The sequence below is a fragment of the Sinocyclocheilus anshuiensis genome, unplaced genomic scaffold, assembly GCF_001515605.1.
Source record: "Sinocyclocheilus anshuiensis isolate Anshui unplaced genomic scaffold, SAMN03320099.WGS_v1.1 scaffold71, whole genome shotgun sequence".
Taxonomy (NCBI): Eukaryota; Metazoa; Chordata; class Actinopteri; order Cypriniformes; family Cyprinidae; genus Sinocyclocheilus; species Sinocyclocheilus anshuiensis.
The window spans coordinates 400,129-421,193 of NW_015548203.1; the positions used below are offsets into that span (position 1 = coordinate 400,129).

Genomic DNA, 21,065 nt, shown 5'->3' on the forward strand with positions numbered 1-21,065 from the left:
AGCAGAGAGATCACAAGGCAGATCTCTCCTCCCATCACAACGAAAATAACTTAGTCATTATGACTAAATCAGGATGCACGACACCACCATCTCATCCGTAATTAATGAGCCCGCAAGATCAGTGCCGTAAACAACAGAGTTTGTAGCAACAAGAGACTCAAGAGGGGGAGGAATCCATTACGGGTCCAAAACACAGTGTAGTGTTCATATATATCTCTGAATATAAGTGACGTGACATGTGACATATAAGTGCTATAGCTGAGTGCTGTCTACAGCAGCATCATCTCTGCTGGTCCAGCTCTCTAATGAGACCAGATTCAATAAAAGACACTTAGAGGTCCACGGCCGGAAGAGACAATGCAAATAGAGTTTATTCTCAGCCTGGATGTCTGGTTTTCTTGGAAAGCAGAGATGAAGCAATCGGGGCTGTGATGTTTATTTGATTTAGGGCCCCTCTTGCTCTCTTCACCCACTCCTAAACAGAATAAGAGAGAGATACATGTCTGTCTGTGAAGAAAAGCAGAGAAAAAGAGCTGATTGAGTTTGAAAAGAGAGCACTTTATCTCCTAATACACTTGTCATATTATGGATGAAATATATTTACAGCACTTTTATGATTTTGCAGTCTTTCTAACAACTCAGAAGCGCCATGTTTCTTAAAACTAAACAAAGTGTATGATCTTTATATATCTCACAATTTCACAGAACCAATTCCCCATTCAGTTATTTTAAAAGCATCTGGAATTCCACAAGGCCTGACATGCATTATCAAATTCAGTTTCTCATCTTCTTTACAAGCGGCTGTAAGAATGTGCTGATATCCTTTGATAGCTGCCCTGTCACCCCACTCCCTCCCGTTTTCTTCCCCGCTTTTGTGTCTCTGTGAACTTGGCCTCTTTGGAGGCCCAAACAAAAGCATCCTGAGGAGCGAGGGTCCTGCGCCACACACAGAACACCACCCACCGACTCAGTGTGAGACCACAACACACTGACCGGTCCACGCTCATTCACTTGCACAAATACATCACACAATAAATGAACGCCAGTTTTTTTCATTAGATTGTACAGATGCTTTGCATCAGTTGAACTCGATGCCCCCAGAAGAACAGTGGTGCCAATAAACTTCCAATAAACGGCTTTATTAAAGGTAAACTAATTTAGGAATGGATTTGGATATGCCTAAAATGATTTGTAGAATTAAATTAATGTTGTATTTTCAAGATGCATGCACTACTGTTATGGGTGTGTAGAGCTAGGCCTCTGTGGTTAATATCACAACTAAAGAGGCCGTAACATAGCAGACATGCTCTTTCTCAAATAATATATAGTAGTACTAGTAGATAGCAATGCAACCAATTCTCTCTAAACTTGTCCAACAAGTCCAGCTTAAACCAGACTTAGCTGGTTTGCTGGTCTTAGTTGGTCAGTCTAGCTGGTGTTAGAAGGGCTTTACAGTTTTCAGCAGGTCAGGATGGGAGATCTAAGTCTTAACTAGGGCTGCACGATTAATCGCATGCGATATTTAACGCGCATCTTGTCAACTAAAACTGAGCTGCAAAAACATAATCAGAAGTCAGAAAAGTCAGAAATCATAGTATGGACATCATAAATGATCATTAACACATTAGCATGTGACCGTTTTTAGACCGTTGTCACATTTAGACAGACAGACAGATAGACAGATAGACAGATAAATAGATAGACAGACAGACAGATAGATAGATATTACAGGTATTAGCAGCATTTGAAACAGTGGTCAGAGCACTTGTCCAAGTTTTGGATAAAACAAAAAACCAAGCAGTCATAAACAAAGGTTAAACTCTTGTGAAAACTTCCTACATTGTTTCCTTGGCTCTGACCCCATTCATCCCACCCACAATGCCCTGCTGGAATTCCTAATGGGTGGGTGGGTGAACTCAAGGGGAGGGTTGTGGGGAGGTTAGAAGGGGGTCCCAGCAGCATTCCACCACAGAGATCCCAGCCAGTGGATCTAGATTGGAGAGGAGGAGACAAGAGGAGGGGGATGTTTAGATTTGGGCAGGGGCTTTGCTAGCTTCTTCCCATGAACCTTATGGACATGGTACACCAAAGACAGCATGTTCACACACACTGCGAAACACAGACCCATCAAAACCAATTATGGGTGACTGGGGCGTCCAAAGAGACCATGGACATAGGATGAAATTGGGGTCACAGAAAGAGTTCAGAGAGGCCGTTCCTGGAACCAATAGGTTACAGAGCACCTCCTGTAGCTTTTTGTCTTCCTCGATCCATGTTTGTCTTTAAAACGCCTTTCCATTAAGAACAAATGTGTCATGAAGAATCATTGCTAGATTAAAGAAAATGGAGGAGGGTGGATTTAATAAGATCTTGAAATGAACCGTCATTTTCAATTTATGATATGCTTCTGTGTTCCGATCATCCTGAACTGGGTTTATTTTGCAAAAATGACCAGCTAACTGTGCAATATATTGTTTGTTTCAAGGTAACTTACCAAATAAATAAATAAATGGACATGAAATATTGATTTCAGTCAACAAGGGGGAAAAAAGGTCAAAATTAGTGTAAAGAAAGAGATCAAGTTGCCTGAGACAATAGTCAACTGACCCTTTGTTAAGCTCTGCCAACCTTAGTTGCTGTTGCTAACATATACCAGTTTTGTGCAACAACCAAAATTCATTGTGAATAACTTTTAAATTTAAAGTTAATTTCTTGAATTTGAATTAAGTTTACAAACAGAACACAGAATTGCAATTCAAACGTGAATTTCAATTAAAATATAGCTGCAGACAGCAATTACCAGGGTGCTTTAAGGGCTTTCAGCACATGTGTAAAAAGGTATTAAGTTTTATTTAGCATGCATGTAACCACCGAGATCAGTGATAGAAGAGCATTTTAAGCCAATACAGGAAATTTACTAAGGAAATATATGGTTTTTAAAGGGTTAGTTCAACCAAAACTGACAATTCTGTCATTATTTACGCACCCTCGTGTTATTCCAAACCCATAAGACCTTTTTTTCATCTTCGGAACACAAATTAAGGTATTTTTAAATGAAATCTGAGAGCTTTCTGACCCTGCACAGACAGCAACGGAACAGAACTGCCACGTTCAAGGCTCAGAGAGGTAGTAAGGACATTGTTAAAACAGTCCATATGACATCAGTGGTTCAACCTTCATTTTACGAAGCTACGAGAATACTTTTTGTTCGCAAAGAAAACAAAACGACTTTATTCACCAATAATTATTCAACAATTTATTCTCTTTCGTGTCAGAATTTGACACGTTTTAAAGTCATGCAGCACATGCGATTAAATAATTTCATGATGTTGTACATAATTTGCCATGAAAAGAAAGCATTTTCAACAATCACACATAATTTGCCATAGAAATACATAATTTCTATAGCCATTTTAGGAAAAGTGGCCCCACCTCTTTCAAATGTTTTGGAGTCTCTTTGCAAGAGTGAATCGGAATTTCAAAATTTTTTGCTAATTATTGATATTCTCTCTCCAGAGAATCTTTCTGCTCTGATTTGGTTCTGATCAGGCGAAAAAGCTAGGACTAGTTTGCAAACTTTTTTTTTTCAGGAAAATCCAAATTAGCCAAAAATGTTGCTAAAAATTTTAGTGTTTGATTTTGAGTGTTTTGTTCATCTTGAGCCAAGGATTCTCACAATTTAAGAGACTGCAACGAGCGGTTTAGGAGTTATGAGTGATTTCGTACTTTTGATCGCTGTAGCGCCCCCTGTCCGGCCGATCAGGGTGAGCCTTGGAGCCTTTGTTTCTATATGTATGTATATATACACACATAGGGAATACATGTATAGATGTATATACATACATACATCTATGTATGTCTATATACACAGAGAAATGAGGTTTGCGTATCACCTGGTCATGCAGCGGTGGGATGTGTTAGGATGTGAGGGCTCACGCTCTTCAGAGACAATCACAGAATATGACAGAGCTCATGTTTTAAAGCGAAACACACTGGAATGAATAATTCACTGAAAACACAACGTGAGTCTCTATTCTCTCCACCATCTCCGATGCAATCTGCCTGGTTTTCTTCACAACAGCACTGTTTTGTACTGATTGTTTGAATGCATTGGCTTACTGAATCCCTGGACTGAAAACTTTTCTACCTATTAGATTGTGTTTTATTAACATCTACACCTAACCCAATCCTAAACCTACCCCTTACCATAATGCAAAAAAAGTCATTATTGTTGTACAGTGTGATAAAAATGATGCTATATTGATGTGCGCATGCCCAGTAGTTTTAGCTGTATCGCTTCTAGCCTTAACCATGGCAAAGCCTCATTAATTGAAAGGAAGACAATTCTATAAGACAATAGGGGACCTATTATGCAAAACTCACTTTTATAAGGTGTTTAAACACAGTTGTGTGGACGCAGTGTGTAAAAACAACCAGCCTATAATGGTAAAAATTCACCCTCTCATTTTTTTATAATCCCAATAAATCATTAACAGTCTCTTAGAACAAGCAATTCCAGATTTCTCCTTAAGTACACGTCATTGTAGGCAAAAAGTCCCACCCATTTGTGATGCTCTCAGCCCTATTAGCATAAACACAGCGCTGAGTGAGAAGAAGCAGTCCGCCATTACTGTTTTCTTGCTGTAGCTTCTTGTCAGCGCCAGAGGCATTACAAGTGTTGTGTTTTGGGATGCACAAACGAACATAGGAGTCTCCATAGACTCCCTCCTCTTGAGCTACTGTGCTTAAGTTTCATTTTCGAAGGAAATGTCCTGGGAAAAAAAATCGGTAATAGTCCTATATGATTGTGCCAATCATTTTACACCGGACTGCCTCACAAACGGGGGTCATTTTAACACTGGATTTTCGCAAAAGTTGATTCTGAAAGAGGGATCAACACCAATGCATCGTGCACGAACGTCAGCTCCAGACAAAGTAAGCGCGTCATATTTTGTTTTCCAAATTGCCTTTCTGAAAGAGCTTCTTGGCACTCTGTAAGGCTAATGTTGCTAAAGCTACCAATAGCTATGTTTCCATCCACCTATTTTTATGCGCATTTTGGGATATTGCATAAAAATAAAAAATAAAATCGCTGGATGGAAATGCCAAGATGCGCATAAATTCTAAAAATGCGCATAAAAAAACGTATGCGCTCAACTAAGTAGGATACATTTCTTATCCGATAAGAAAACATGCGCATAAACTACGATGGAAACACTTACCAAATAAATTCCTTAATGCACATCAAAAAAGACATGTGACTTTGCGATGGGACAGCATAAAACTGGACCAACCAACGGACCGATCTCATTTCACAGCATCTGAAATGCTAGTTTTGTCATTCTAAAATGCTTGAGCAAAGCCTCGTCTCATCAAAGTGCTTCAATATAATTAACTCCCAGAACTGCGTTCATAAACAGCAGGCTCCAAAAATAAGATCTCAAATTACTGAAGCTCGTAATTTACCTTATACAAAAATTACATACAGTGACTTCTACTATACTGCAGCAAATTTCATTTTTTCTTCATGATATTTAGCGCAAGTTAATCAGGAAGTGACGATTTTGTTCTCTTCAACTCACTGGATGGAAACGGTGCTTTATTCGCAAATGTTTTATGCGATATTCCAATTTTGCGCACAAGTTTAATTCGTAACTGTGACGGGGGTGGGGCCGAGAGCCATGGGAACGGAGCGAGTTCGGTGGAGTAATTGATAATGAGCGACACCTGCACCACTCACCGGTCTCGAGTCCCACGGAGGAGCTCCGGAAGGATAAAAGGAGGAGCTACGACAGTGAAAGACGAGAGAGGACCAGGCCCGGTTAAAGTTTTGTTTAAATGTTCGCTGGTTCCCACCTCCTTCTTCTTGTGACTACGAACTGTGTTACAGCAACATTGGATGGAAACATAGCTATTGTCTCTGCCTGTTTTCACTGATGCTCCCTTCACGTGCTACCAGAATGATCGTAAATAGGAATGTGGTAAATTGCATATGAAAGCAATGTGAAGTCGACCGCTTGAGAGTTTCTGAAATTTTCAGTGCGAGAGATTGTTTGTTGTTGCCGGTATGCGGGAGCATGAACTCTTGAAGCTCCACCCTCTTCTGAAAAAGGGGCCGGAAGCACCAGCTCATTTGCATTTAAAGGGATAAACACAAAAATGGCGCGTTTTGGCTCATACCCTAAAAGTGCCAACTTTAACAAGCTATAAAAATGAAATGTAGGATATTTTGAGCTAAAACGTAACATAACATAACGTAAAACGTTTGTTTTGTTTTGCATACTCTGTGCAGCACTTTGGTTGTTTTAAATGTGCTATATAAATAAACATTGTATTGTATTGTATTGTAACATACACACTCTGGGGACATCAGAGACTTATTTTACATCTTGTGAAAAGGGGCATAATAGGTCACCTTTAATTCTGAACAACTCTGACTCAGACAGCCATTACAGAACACATATGAGAATCAAGTCAATCAGAATCAAGTATTCCAGAAGGCCGCAAAAAGAAGTGAGATCTGATGAGGTATTAAAAGAAAGCACAGACCAACTGAGGTAAGATATGAAAGGAAAGAGAAGAACTCTGAAAGGAAGCTGAGAGCTTTGCTGCTTTTAAAATCTGAAAAAGGCTTGACCTTCCTCATGAACCCTAACATGGCCAAAGCCAAAGGGCTTCTTGAAGGGCAAGAACTAATGACACATCAGCCACTTCCACACTCATGACTTCTTAAGAAAGATATTCATATATGTCTTTAAAAAAACATTATCATCTGATTTATTAAAGCTTGTTCACACCGGGACGATGATTTCCGACGTTTCCGACCGCCGACGTTTAATGCCTGGTGACTAAACAAAGGGCGCCAATGTGAGTGTGCACACCGATGCGCAAAACGCGAGGCGTAAAAGCATAATTTTTTAAAAAACGCCTCGGGCTCGTTTTTTTGGTTTGACGCGCCGCGTTACAAACTGGCCGACCAATGAGATTGGCGCTTTTGTTCACGTGCCTGGAGCTGCCGAAGTTACAGTAAAACACGACTTAGTGGCGCTCAAGCACAAAACGGTCTTGCCGAGCACACATTGATACCTAACGACAAAGAGGAAGTAAGTAGACCAAGAAGATGCAGCTGCTGGTCTCATTGGTGTCTGAACACAAAGGGCTTTATGACAAACGCGACAGCGACTACAAAAATCTCGATAAGAGGGAGTTGTTATGGAGAGGAATTGCAGATCAAATAGGATTCGATGTGTACCGGAGTATTTCTGTTTTTCATTAAGCGCCATCTAATGTCAGGGAGTGAATTTGCACGTTCACTCGGCTCATCGCCTGCGAAAATCGCTTGGGTATAAACACAAAAGACGTGTTGAAAAAACGTCAGCGATAAGCGTGCGCAATAATCGTCCCGGTGTGTATGAGGCTTTAATTGCAAGATGTGCTTTTGTCATTATTTTGCAGCACAGGAAACAGGGCCTTATTAGGTAAAGTGGAAATGTTATAAACAATACTAACAGGAAACAATGCAAGGATTAAATATCCACTTCCTTCTCACGGGCGTCCTTTCCAGCATGGAACAAATAAAACAAAAAAATCTTTGTAGCTACACACTGAATGACAAATTCAGAGCGCTTTGAGATGGAGCCAGATTCACACGACCTGTACTGTGTTGGTTTGCCAAGGAGGCACATTCGAGTTCATTCGCTCTTCAACGCCATCTATCCATCAGCTGAGGAACAGTTGGGCCTGTTTCTCAGAACTTCCTCAACAGGAATAACATGCTTGGAATCACTGACAACAAACAGACTGTTTTTTTTTCCAAATTACAGAGTGTTTTGTTCATGTGATGATCACAGAATGATTATAGTACTTGTCGGTCATTGAATCATCCCCTGGTTTATGATGACTAACTACATCGGTCATGTGGGCTAAACATCATACTGCATCACCAATGACTGCCTGAAGATCCATGGAGATAATGCTATTAAGCAGTGTTTCTTATATGGCAGGTTGCAGGCGGCAAGGAAATAATACTAAATGTGAATAAATTGCAACTAACCATATAATTGTGCTTTAGGAATGCATTTATATTAAAATTGTGGTTGATACTGAGAATTTCAATCATTTTAAATGCTACAAGTGAATTTGAGCATCACAATATTATAAAGTATGGTATGAAAAAAAAGAATTTTACATTCAACAAACATTTTACAGATTTTATTGACAACAGATTTCATTTAACATCATTATTAAATTGTCTTGGTAAAGTTAGTGTAAATAAATAAAGCACAATTGAATATCCAAAATTAGCTGATATATACACAATTTTTCAAAATGTTGGGGTCAGTAAGATTTTTTTTTTAATTAATACTTTAATTACGCAAGCATGCATTAAATTGATCAAAAGTGACAGTAAAGTTTTTAAATGTTACAAAAAATTATTTTAAATAAACACCATTCCATTTAACTTTCTATTTATCAAAGAATCCTGAAAAAAAAGTGTTAGTTTCCACAAAAATATTAAGAAGCACAAGGTGTTTACAACACTGATAATAATAAGAAATGTTTCTTGAGCAGCAAATAAGCATATTAAAATGATTCCTGAATGATCATGTGACACTGAAGACTGGAGTAATGATGCTGAAAATTTAGCTTTGCATCACAGCATTTACATTTTAAAATATATTCAAATAAAAAATAAAATGTTAATAATAATAATTCACAATTTGACGGTTTTTAATGTATTTTTTGCTGCCAAAATCATGAAACCTTTGAAATTCAAGAGACTTTAAGAAATCAAAACTTCAAAAGATAAAGACAAGCTTATAGGCCATATTAATATAAAGTGATTTTAAATGGTACAATAAGCAATTCTAGTAACCATATGATATCTAATTTAGAATCTGATTTGCATCCTGAAGCAAAACCAGTTGAGAATCACTGCTTTAAAATACCTGTAGTGATTATAAAATGCTTGACTGGTGATGGATAAGATTTCCAAATATAACACATTGATGCAGTTACTCAAGCGGCTCTGCCCTCTTAAACGTGTGTGTGGGAGGCAGGGTTAGGTAAGGTGATGGTGGTAGTTTTGATGTATTATATCCCAGAATGCTCTGTCTGTTCTAGCACAGTGCAGGGTCTGGGTGGCAGTCAGACTCCTCTGTTACCATGGGAACCATTTACTCCAGTCTGGCATCACAAGAGCATTTCAGCCCTTTACTACAGGATGAAACAATCAATACAAAAAATACAACATGCTTGACTGAAGCAGACAGCCGTGAATAGTGAATTTCCCAAATATGGTCAATGGTCCATCATCCCAGATGCCCAAAATCTCCATAAATTCCACAAAAGAAAACGCTGCCAAGTATTTCTCGGAACAAACACATTCATACTCTACTGGACAAGAAGCAAAATTCCCGGGTAGTTCCACAGAATCTGTTGTGTGTCAGCAGAGGGATATTATACTCTCTAAAAACAACAGGGGCAGCAGAGCAGAGCGAGAGCGGAAGGACAGACATAAACATTACTAGAAAAATATGAAATGTTCGGGAAAGGTCACTGACACTGAACGTAAAGTCCATGTGCTCACGAGGCTTGAAATGAGATGAGTAATAATTAGACTATGGGAATTGTTAGAGCCAGGAACTTGTGTAAAGTTAAAGGCCAAGCTTCTTTATTAGTAGTATCATAAGATGTGTTTTAGCTGTCATACAGTGCTCCCTGCTGGCAATAACTGCTACAGTACCACAGTAAAACTAAAAAGCTAAAATCACTGAAATAAAAACATTTCTTCTTAATCAGTATTTTTCCTTAGAACGTCCTTAGAACAAGACACTGTATATTTACGTTAGTCTTGTTTTCAGATAAATCCAACACAGAGAACACAAGTTTATTTTCATAATTTCCTTGTTTTAAGCATACATTTCTATACATTTTAAGATTTTTGTGAAAATTAAATTTGTACATAATCATAAATTATTTGAAAATCAATTATCTTTATCATTAAATTGATTAATTTATCTTTAAATGTATGTTTTAATTATGTTATAAAATGCTGACAATCATTTATTTTATTTTTTTTTGGCAGCTAACATTTCCATGAACACAATAAATAATGCAAAAGGGATAGTTCATAAATAAAAATAAACAAACAGCATGATTTACTCACCGTCATGTTCTTCCAAATGCATGTGCTGTTATGTTCTTTGTGGAGAGAAGATATTTTTGAAGGATCTGCTGAGCTCCTAAAAGGACAAAGAAACAGCATAAGAACAATAAATGTTGTTCATGTCTCATACGCTGTATTTCAAGTCTCGCGGCAGCTTTGTGTGAAGAACAAACCGGAATTTTACTTCTTGCTATTAACTGACACAAGGGTGAGTAAATAAAATAATTTAAAAAAAAAAAGTTAAAAAAAAAAATAAGAGAAAATTAAATCAAAAATGAAACCAAATAACATAAAAACTTCAGTTATGAAAACACGTGAATCAAAATACCATGCCATCTCTCTCTTTGTGAGCATAAAACATATATGCATATTATATTAACAAAACTATGCTAGCAACACCAAGGGTTTGATACAGAGAGCACATACTGCATATAGACAAAAAGTACTGTATATTGTACACCTTGTATGCACCGCAAACCAATTTAAATTGTAAGTGCCTGTCAAATTATTCGATGTAAACTGTTGTGGAACAAAATCTTAGCAGGAAATGGACTGAATGGAAGAGTTTAAGCACAGCCAAATACAACAGAACATTGAGTGCAGCCCAAATGATGTTGTAAACTGTTGGCAATAACAAGTGAATTCACTCATACAGTGTCATCCCACTTTGACATTTCTAACCTCGCCTCTTATTTCCCTTCTGGTGGTGTAAATTCAGCCCGCTGAGACTTTCTATTGTTTGCCAAATATGTGGAACTGAAGTCTAGGTGGAGTTAGGGGGGTCTTTTCCAGTAAGAGGCCAGTAAACTTCTTCTTTCTGCACAACCGAAACTTTCACTTTCCCGGCATTGTGTGAGCTTTCACTAAATGGGCTTCCTCTTTTGAAATGTCAGCATTAGGTGATGCCTGGCCTAGAAGGGGGAGGAAGAGAGGAGGCCTGAAATAGTGTATTGTTTTGCCCCCACAATCTAAGTCAGGTATACTGAGGTGAAGTGGCATAAACACAAAAAAATGAACAAAGAAATATCCTGGATGATGTGGCCTAATGCTGAATGACCTGCGCTTGTAAGCTTAAAAGCTGTTAAAGGCACAATATGTAAGTTTTTTTTTATTAAAATATCCAAAAACCACTAGAACAGTGTTATATATTTTGCTTACTTGTGTACTTACATTATCCCAAATGTTTCGAAGAATGTTTAAATCCAGAGAAATAAGCAATTTTAACTAGTGACACGGAGCGTGTCCATAGTGTCGCCTGCCAATGACGTCATAACCCCTCGATTTCCGGTTTTGTTTTGTAGAAAACATGGAAACACCAAAGATGCTTTAATATGTTGTGCGTTTTAATAGACCGGTGACGACCACACAGAGTAGCATTATAACTGAACTTTCAAATGTATCTAGTATGTTAAAACAGCGCTGCTTTTTTTCCCACATACGCACGACCGGAAGGAGCGGAAGCGGTCGACTGTGGCATAATAAAAGCTCCGCTGCTTTCGAGCCGTGTGTTACCCTCATTCAGCAGCCTCGTTTCGCTTCGACGGCTTTCAGCCTCACCCTGCTTCATTCTACTACGTTAATAAATCATTAGCTCATCCATGAACATGATTTCTGCCCGAGTCCCGTCGGATTGCATCGGCTGTGGGGATGAAGACGACAACTCCCATGATTCCACACTCAGTCACACCGTCACAGCCTCTTTGTTTATTTTTGAATACGCGCCCACCAGCGGCGAAAATTACATATTGTGCCTTTAATTCACACATCCCTAAATATCATCCATGAACCATCACTGATCAAAACACTTATCTTCAGGTTATTTTTGTGGTAGCTATTCCTGTAAAAACAGCAAGGATGCTCAGTCCTGTTCCTGGATATTCACCTTGCTGACTTGTGCTGAAGTACACCTGCTTTTCCATTTTATGGTGATTGGTAAATCAACATGAGGTGCATTTCTGCCACCTACTGGACTGGAGTGTGAAGAACTGCTGTTTGAATACAGTAGGTCTGTAGGGGGAAAAAATATTAACTTAAATATATAAATCAAAGAAAGAACACAACAAGAACAATTTAAGCTTTTCTGAAGATCCAGGATTTTATAATCAATTGCACCTATAACTGTTTACTGGCATATTAAAAGTGATAATACATAACATAATATTTTTGAGTCATAGGATTTTTTTAATAACACAGTTATTTCATAATTATTCAACCCCTACTCAACTTTGCTGTTTTTAAGTCACTTATTTGAATGGAGGGAACAAAATTGTCCTAAAAAACACAATGAAGTCTCTAGAAAACAAAACAGAATTAGCTTGAGCTGTTACACATACAGGAACTTAGCTCATGCATGTGCTGAAGTTGAGTAGAAAATATAGCATAGTCAAAAAAGCTATAGAGATTAGTTTTATTACATTATAAAGTCTAAGGCTACTTGAAGACTTCCAAGACATTAAAAGATCCTAGAGACACAGCTGGCAGCCCTATTACTTAGCTTAAAATATGTTGTACCAGAAAACCTTTGAGGGTTTTGAAGAAAAAGCACAATACCAACATTAATTTGATCAGAGCAACTGAGAAAAACCTGCAATGTACAGCCAAAGACTTGCAAGATGACCCAATGAAAGGAGGAAAGACATTTCAATGCTGAGTGTAAGAAGAACACTAGACAAGTATGGCCTGTAAGGCTGACTTCAACATGTTAAAATTCATTTGGGTAGACCTGAGGAGTTCTGAAATAATGTTTTATGGAGTAATGTGACCAAATTGGAACTTTTTGGACCCATGGATCAGCGGTATGTCTGATGGTTCAAACAGAAAAAAATACCTCCATGGTCAAACTTTGAGGTGGACCAGTCCTGTTATGGGGGCGTTTTACTGTTGCAGGAACTGGAAAATCATGACTGTATGAAGGACATCATGGATTCTTTGAAGTTTCAGGCCATTTTGACAAGAAATGTGATGCCTTTGGTGCAAAGACTGAAGCTGATGATCTATGGATTTTCCTGAAGGACAGCCATTCCAAAGTATACATCCAAATCTACTTATGCTTGGTTCAGGGATCAATCATAAAAGGAAGCCTGTTCAGTCTCCAGATTTAATTCTCATTAAAAACATTTGGTTGAATTTGAAGAAAGTAGTGGCAATGTGAAAAGCAAAGATTATCAGTGATCTAAATATTTTCCAAGTGAGGAGTGGGCCAAGATTGCAGTGGAGAGGTGACAGAAGCTTCTAAGCACTTACAGGCAGCGCTTATTGTTGTTTTTCAAGAATAAAAGATTCTGCACAAAATTTGAATAATAATTTTGAACATGAATGTTTAGTGAAACAATTTTCACTCAGAAATTGCTAGCAAATTTTACAAACAATTACAAAGAAACAGCACGTTGAAGCATTTTGAATAAAACGCAATATTTTCTCGTAAAACTTTCACCAATAATCCTTTTTTTTTTTTTTTTTTGGGTTAAATGAAGGTGGGATTGTTTTACCCACACCCTGGTGATAAACCTTATACCAGCCTTCGGTGGTTTGCTGTAAACCACCTTAGACTGCTTTTAGTAGTTCACTAAACCATACATAAACCATATATATTTTGACACATTGCTGTATATCTTGCCAATATTATCGCCTCATGTAAAGGAGGATTCAAAACAGACTGACATGACGACAAAAAGGAACATATTTAGGTGATATTCTCATGTTCTACCACCAGATGACATTATTGTTGTTTGTACTGCATTTAAAGCGACACTATGTAACTTTTTCTGTGTTTAAAATTTGCCAGATGTATATAATGAGCGAGTACATCATGAATTAATCTTCCAAACCGCGTTTTTGTCTTATTCCGAATCACTACGGTACACTTATAATAAGTACTCATATTTTGACTATTGTAGCCTGGTCGGGTCGTCACCGCTGCGGAGTAACACATACCTGCGTGAATCGCCATAGACATAAACTTAGAGAAGTAGCTCCGGTTGGAATGTTCTTCCGCGGGATGTGTGCAGTTCTGTTTATTAACCGCTAGAGCGCCAAAAGTTAAGTGCTGCTTTAAAGCTGTTGTTCATAAAACACCAACACAAGCAGCTAGAAATGATGGATGCTTAATAATTTTATAATTATGCTTTTCCCCAATCCATGCTGCCTATAAAAAGTGCTTGTGAAAGTGTAGAGCGATATGGCTTGTATATTATTCTCTAAGTAGAAATATGTTCAACATGTAATGGGCTTGACCTTTAATGATCATTTTCACAGATCCTTAACTCGTTTTATATGATAAGTGAAAGCTGATACAAACTTAAATCTATTTTCCGGTCACTCATGGGTCTCCAGAGTGTACGGTCACAAGATGCAGCATGAACATCACTGATCTCTCTCTACTAAATATAAAACGAACTAAAGATCACCAATACCTCTAGGACCAATGATTACTACTATTATCAGGTATCAGATATCAAGTTCTTTAGAATCATGTACTGATTAAAAAAAATATAAAAAATACAAATTATTTCAGCTCAGAAAGACAACAGAACAGCAAATTCAGTCAAAGCTAAAATCAGGTCTTCTTTGGTTTGTTTTGAGAATGAATGTTGCTTAGAACATGTGTGGGACATAAGCAAATAAATAAATAAATAAGTACACAGTTTATGAGAAATGTTCATGTAAAGTAAACAGGGCTTTTCTTGTGGCGAGAAAGTGGAGCTGCAAACTCAGATCTGTCAGACATGTTTGTAACTAAGAAATAAATCCATCAAGTCACTTTAAAACACGGCTTCTCACAAAAAGTCCATTATCCAGAATAATGCTTCCTCCAGCGGAAAAAAAAAGTCCATCCCAATCAATGTTATGGACTCGTTATTTAGCTGGAAACAATGGTTTGAAGTTGAATGATGGAATTGTTTTCTACAAACACAGCTTTTCACTTTGCAAGATATTAACTCATGACTGGAGTGGTGTGGATTATTGTGATGTTTTTATCAGCTGTTTGGACTCTCATTCTGACGGCACCCATTCACTGCAGAGGATCCATTGGTGAGCAAGTGATATAATGCAAAATTTCTCCAAATCTGTTCTGATGAAGTACATTTTCACCAGATTTTAATTTTGGGGTGAACTTTTCCATTAAATATCATGAAAATAATGTCACAAACAATGTCACATAATGTCAAATATGACCCAGACATCTTCATGAGATTCACTACTGAACATCTGTCTGTATTATTCATATCCTATAAAATATCCTATAATTACTATTACAGTATATCCTCCTGATATAATATCAATGGTTAATATACAGTACCTTCCAATCTGAACAACATCAATCACTTTTTACAGTATTTTCAGAATATACCATAAAAATACAGGTGGTAAAATAAGAGCAATAAGGTCGTGAAATGTGGACTTTTCATGAATAACGTACTGTATGAAACACATGAACAAAACACCATAACTAATGCAATAAACATTAAATGAACAACATAAAAAAGTGCATAAATGATAACAAATATGAGAAGAAATAGCTATAGATATGCAAACGTGATGCATCGCTCAGGGACTTCAGAAACTTTTTTTTGACCGTACAGTCGGTTTAGATGACCGTAAAGGAACATGCATTGTCTTTGAATATAATCTACATTTTGAATTTATTGTTTAAAATTAGCAAGTTTTGTTGTAGCATTCATTCCCAGTTAAAATTGCACACATTTTTTACAGTGTACTTGTGCTATATTCTTTATGTAACAGCCATGTCATACGAATGCACAGAAGGCTGCAGGAGGAATCACAGGGCACCGAGGGTGAACATTAACACACATCGTTTGGCTCACATTACCGCCTCTTTGTTTGTTCTGATGACTAGCGGGAGATCGACATTCCCTGACTGTTTTAGAAGTGAAAGCTGCTGTCTGTACTATCACACCATGCCTGGGTTTGATTTAAAGCCCTCTCTCATACTCTCTGGAAGACAACACTCTGCTGCCATGCTCGTTGTTGACAAAACACTTCGTATATTGCTTGCTAGACACGGGGCTGGTGGATTTGGTGTCCATCTGAGTGTAAGTGTGAGACAGATAGGAAGATATGGGAAGTTTCAGACATTCTTGTCACCTTTATGGCTTCGTGTAATCCTGCTGCTACCCCACTACATCATAGTCAGCGTTCTCCTGCTGGGCTTGGCAGCGAGGGGCTCGTGCCTCGCAATTCTCAACACTTAACACTGGAGAGAATCTCTCTCCTCCAGACACTCCTCATATCGGGTTGTGTGGTAGCCTATATAGTGTCTGCGACTGAATGTTCAATTCAGATCTTTAGGTGATTTCTGTCCAAGGTTCAGCCACTAATCATGATCCTAGATCACAATGATGTACAAATATGAACCAATTACGAAAGTAACACTAATTTCAATATATTCTTACTAATTAGGAGAACGAGGTCATACCTTGTTTTTCTTACTATGATTTCAAAATGTTCTTAAGCTACTTTTTTAGTAACAATTACCAGTTTCTTTTCTATAAACCATAGTGATTTTTGTTGTTGTTATTTTTTATTATGGTAAATTATTTAGTCTTACATACCCTACTGTACAAAAGTTTGGGCTCTGCAAGTTTTTAATGTTTTTGAAAGTATATTATGCTCAGACATTCTTGTATTTATTTATTTGATCAAAAATACAGTAAAAAGAGGAATATTTAAAAATATTAAAATAACTGTTTTCCATTTTCATATTTTAAAATGTAATTTATTCCTGTGATGCAAAGCTGAATATTCAGTATCATTACTCCAGTCTTCAGTGTCACATGATCCTTCAGAAATCATTCTAATATGCTGATTTGTTGCTCACAAAACTGTATTATTATTATTATTATATTTTCTTATTATTATCAATTTTGTGCTGCTTAAAAGTTTTTGTGGAGACTTGATACATGTTCACAAATCTTTAGAACAGCATTTATTTGAAATAGTTTTTTTTGTAACATTATAACTGCATTAAGAGTCGGGGGGTGAAAACTTTTGAATTTGAAGATCACGGTAAATTGTACTTTCCCAATCAAGGTAAATTGTGGGTTCCCAACTTTTAAAGGGGGTTATTTTAATAATTTCAGCTATTTTTTTTTTTATCTTGTGGACTATATGTAAATATCTTTTATGTAAAATATCTTACTCAGGACAGTACTAAATAAAAAATAACATGAATTTTGTATCTCTCTTGTTTTGTTAAAATTATTCACATTTTCAAAGATTCTGCAAGGGGTTCCCAAACTTTCGCATGCCACTGTGTATATATATATATATATATATATATATACAAAAATCTTACTGACCCAAACTTTCAAACAGTAATATAAGCCTAAAACGATGACTATAAAACAATAAAATTTAATTGTCGTTTATCTCCAAAATACAATACACAACCCTATGCAAAAAAGAATAATAATAATAGTAATAATAATAAAATAAAAGAAAAAAGGGTCTTGATAAGACTACAAATTTTTGCTGCACCTAAGACACTCATCATATGATTAAAATGCAAGAAGGATGGGAAATGTTCATAAGGTGAAGGCCACTGGGCACATATCTCAACCGCAATCGCATGTGGTGATGGTATCGAAACCACCTCGTTCATTAGTGTCATATTCATCCGTCTTCACCACACTTTACAGTCCAACTCAAAATCCAGCCTAAGCTCTGTATCAAAGAATGTTTGCCAGGGAGAGTAATTAGCCTGTAAGAATAGCACCTATTGAATCCACCGCTGCTAAAAGTGTGCTCCACAGAGACCTACAGCCCCATAATTCATCACCGGAGAGGACAGATGGACAGGCGCTCACACACACACGCACACAGAGGATCGGCTGGCATCTGAAATGATATCTTACGAGGCTGTCTGCACCTTCTACATCGTTCTGGATCAAAACACTTCTCCTCTAAAATAAACCTTGTGTCTTGTCCTAACCTACTCACTGGCATAAAGACCTCAGGCCGGTCACACACAGGTCACACAATCAAAGAACTTGCACTTGCACTGGTTTTAAGATTAAACATTATGTCTGTCGTGCATTTTCATGTTCCTGTCTGTTTCAATCACTAAGATGATAAAAAAAAAAGCCACCAGTTGGTTTAAAGCAATGCTATTTACAGTATATACTTAAAGGAATATTCCATTCAGTACAATTTAAAGGGATAGTGATAATTTACTTACCCTCAAGTTGTTCCAAAACTGTACGAGTATCTTACTTCTGTTGAGCACAAAAGAAGATATTTTAAAGAATGTTAGTAACTAAACAGTTGCTGGTAGCCACTGACTTCCATAGGATGGAGAAAAATACTATAAAATCAATGGCTACCATTAACTGTTTGGTTACCAACATGCTTCAAAATATCTTCTTTTGTGTTTCTTTAGGGCCAATCAAAAGCATTTATGGCTTAACATTGATTACCACAATTTAAATAAAAAATCAATTCAGGTACTTAAGAGTTCAATTAAGGTACTTACAATGAAAATGAATGGAACCAATCCATAAACACTAAAATATTCACTTTCAAATGTATAGCCATGATTTTAATGTGCAAAAAAATCACTTATTAACCTATTCTGTGTAGTTATACTCAACTTTGTTGCCACAACAACAGAACAATACAAACTTTCAAATCCAGTCAGTGATTTTCACCCCAAATTAGCATTCCTGTGGTGATGAACTAAGATTATCTCGCTGAAACCATTATAGTAATTCTGTTCACTGCATTTGTTTTTCCTCTTAATTTGCTAAGTCGCATTCTAGGTCACTGAAGAGACGAGTAGCATGTTGCGTGTGATGCACATTTTGGATAATATGAAATATGCAGCAGCAGGGTTTGGCTGAGCGTCTGTCCACACTGAACTGTAATTCCATTCCCACTGGCCTCTTCGGAAAGTCACTGGCGCCCTTAATGCTGTCCCAGTGTCTAAGAGATCTCAGCCACCATGACATAACTCAGTGTCAAAGTAGACGCAATATGACTGATTAAGTGAGAACCGATGACCTTCCTGCTCATGATCTTGAATCTACAGTGAAATAGGATTGAAAGTCTGGATCTGGGACACAAGTTTCAAGAAATTTGCAGGAAAAGAAAAAAACAAAAAAAACAAATAAATTATAAAGTAATAATGAAGATATGCGGAAATGTTTCCAAGAGCACTTTCAAATGAATTAAATAAAAGAAAAAAAAAATAGTTTTAATAAAAATCAATTTTTGAAAATAAGAAAATAAGATTTTTGAAGTGAATTTTACAAGAAAATACTATTTTAGTTTTACTACCTCAACATTTGATGTTTAATGCAATGTGTTATTTGTTGTTTCTTTGTAATTGTGAAATTCACTAGCAATTTCTGAGTGAAAATTGTTACTACACCAATCTTTTTAGAGTATAGTTAAAAAACATCCTTAAATTCAAGGCAAAAATCTGAAAGGAAAAAAAAATAATTTAAAATAATTTAGTTGAATACTGATAATTATAGAAACTAATTTCTGAAATTAATACAATTGAAATTATTTTATAGACATATTTTGAGGAATTTAATTAAAAAGAGTTGTACGAGATTTTAAATACTTTTTTGTTTGTAAAACAATTATTTCTGTTTATCGAAACTCTATTCATTGACTACAAACTAATCAAAGCATTTTTTGGTTATGTCATGCTGTTCTTATACAAAACACTGTCTGTTTGATAAAAGCACTGCTGAATGGCGATAAGAATAGAATCTGATGGTGCTGTGTGCTATGTTACCTTCGATCACAATGATAAACTGTTCTTTAAAAAGCTAGACACATTGCATGTGTGCATAAACTCACATATATGACCATATTCCTCATACAAAAAATGTATGTGTTTCAGGTGTCTGATTATTAACTACTCTATATCTAAAATTATGAATCCAGTGTTTTTGTCTTAACTAGGCCAACTCAGTTTGTGTCTGAACATATTTGGGGATATATGATATTACGTCTCAGCTTTATGTGTCTGAAATATGTGAGTGAACATGTGTTTACGTGTGCTGCCCATGCGGGTGGAGTCAACACCACAGAAGCGTAACTCTTACCAGAGTGGGTGCTTCATCCATATAAAGCATTCCAGGAGCTCAAAGAACAGGAGTCCTCACTCGCAGTGCTCTGCATCGGCTTTGGCTGCAGCACTGCTGCTATTGCTGCGCGTCTGGGTGCCCTGATCCTTTGCACAGCTGCAGAGAGGTGAGAGAAGGGCAGAGAGAGAGCCATTACTACACATCTAACAATGGCAGATTTGTCGATAAAATTAAATCCTGTGCATTATTGTGCATGCATTTTTTGTGCTAGTCTGAATTTACAATTTTGCATGGAGCAAAATAAATAATTTGCATTGCTTTTTAGGCAGAAACAGTGATTTGTAAAGAAATATGGGTTTAATTTTTTAATTTGATGATGAGGCCTAAATATGCATTTTTGTTGTCTATAAATGGGACTTACAAAAAAAAGCTGCACAAACATACTGTGTGATTAATTTACTATGAGTAAGTTTAAATTAAGTATACATAATAGGTATAGACCTAATAAATTGCAAAAATGGTTAAATAATAAAAGCAAAGAAATAATAGCATCATACATGGAATCATGTTTTCATATTTGTCTTCTTCAGTAAGCATGCAACTATTATTTTTCATTGGAATAACAAACAGTTATGCAGTGTAACTCACAAAAACCTGTTTAAATTAGGAAGTTGAAAAGGACGGAAGAGCTCATAACCGCACATACCACACTTATAATCTCACATGCCACACATACATTCTGTATTCATTCTCCTGATGCGGCTGGCCATGTACACACGTTTTGTATGCACACAGAGTATCAGAGTTCAAAAAAGCACAGGAGCTTTACAAGAGCAGGA

At 36.8% G+C, this 21,065-nt stretch overlaps 1 long non-coding RNA gene across 1 annotated transcript; it reads right to left on the reverse strand.

Annotated features, from left to right (window-relative positions):
- Nucleotides 1-1,846: 1,846 nt before the first annotated feature.
- On the reverse strand, nt 1,847-12,105 carry LOC107653419 (uncharacterized). Its single transcript, XR_001630220.1, has 3 exons — nt 12,051-12,105; nt 10,169-10,244; nt 1,847-1,990 (listed from the first exon to the last, which is right to left on the reverse strand). It is a non-coding gene; the product is annotated as an uncharacterized LOC107653419 (long non-coding RNA).
- Between the last annotated feature and the right edge of the window lie 8,960 nt (nt 12,106-21,065).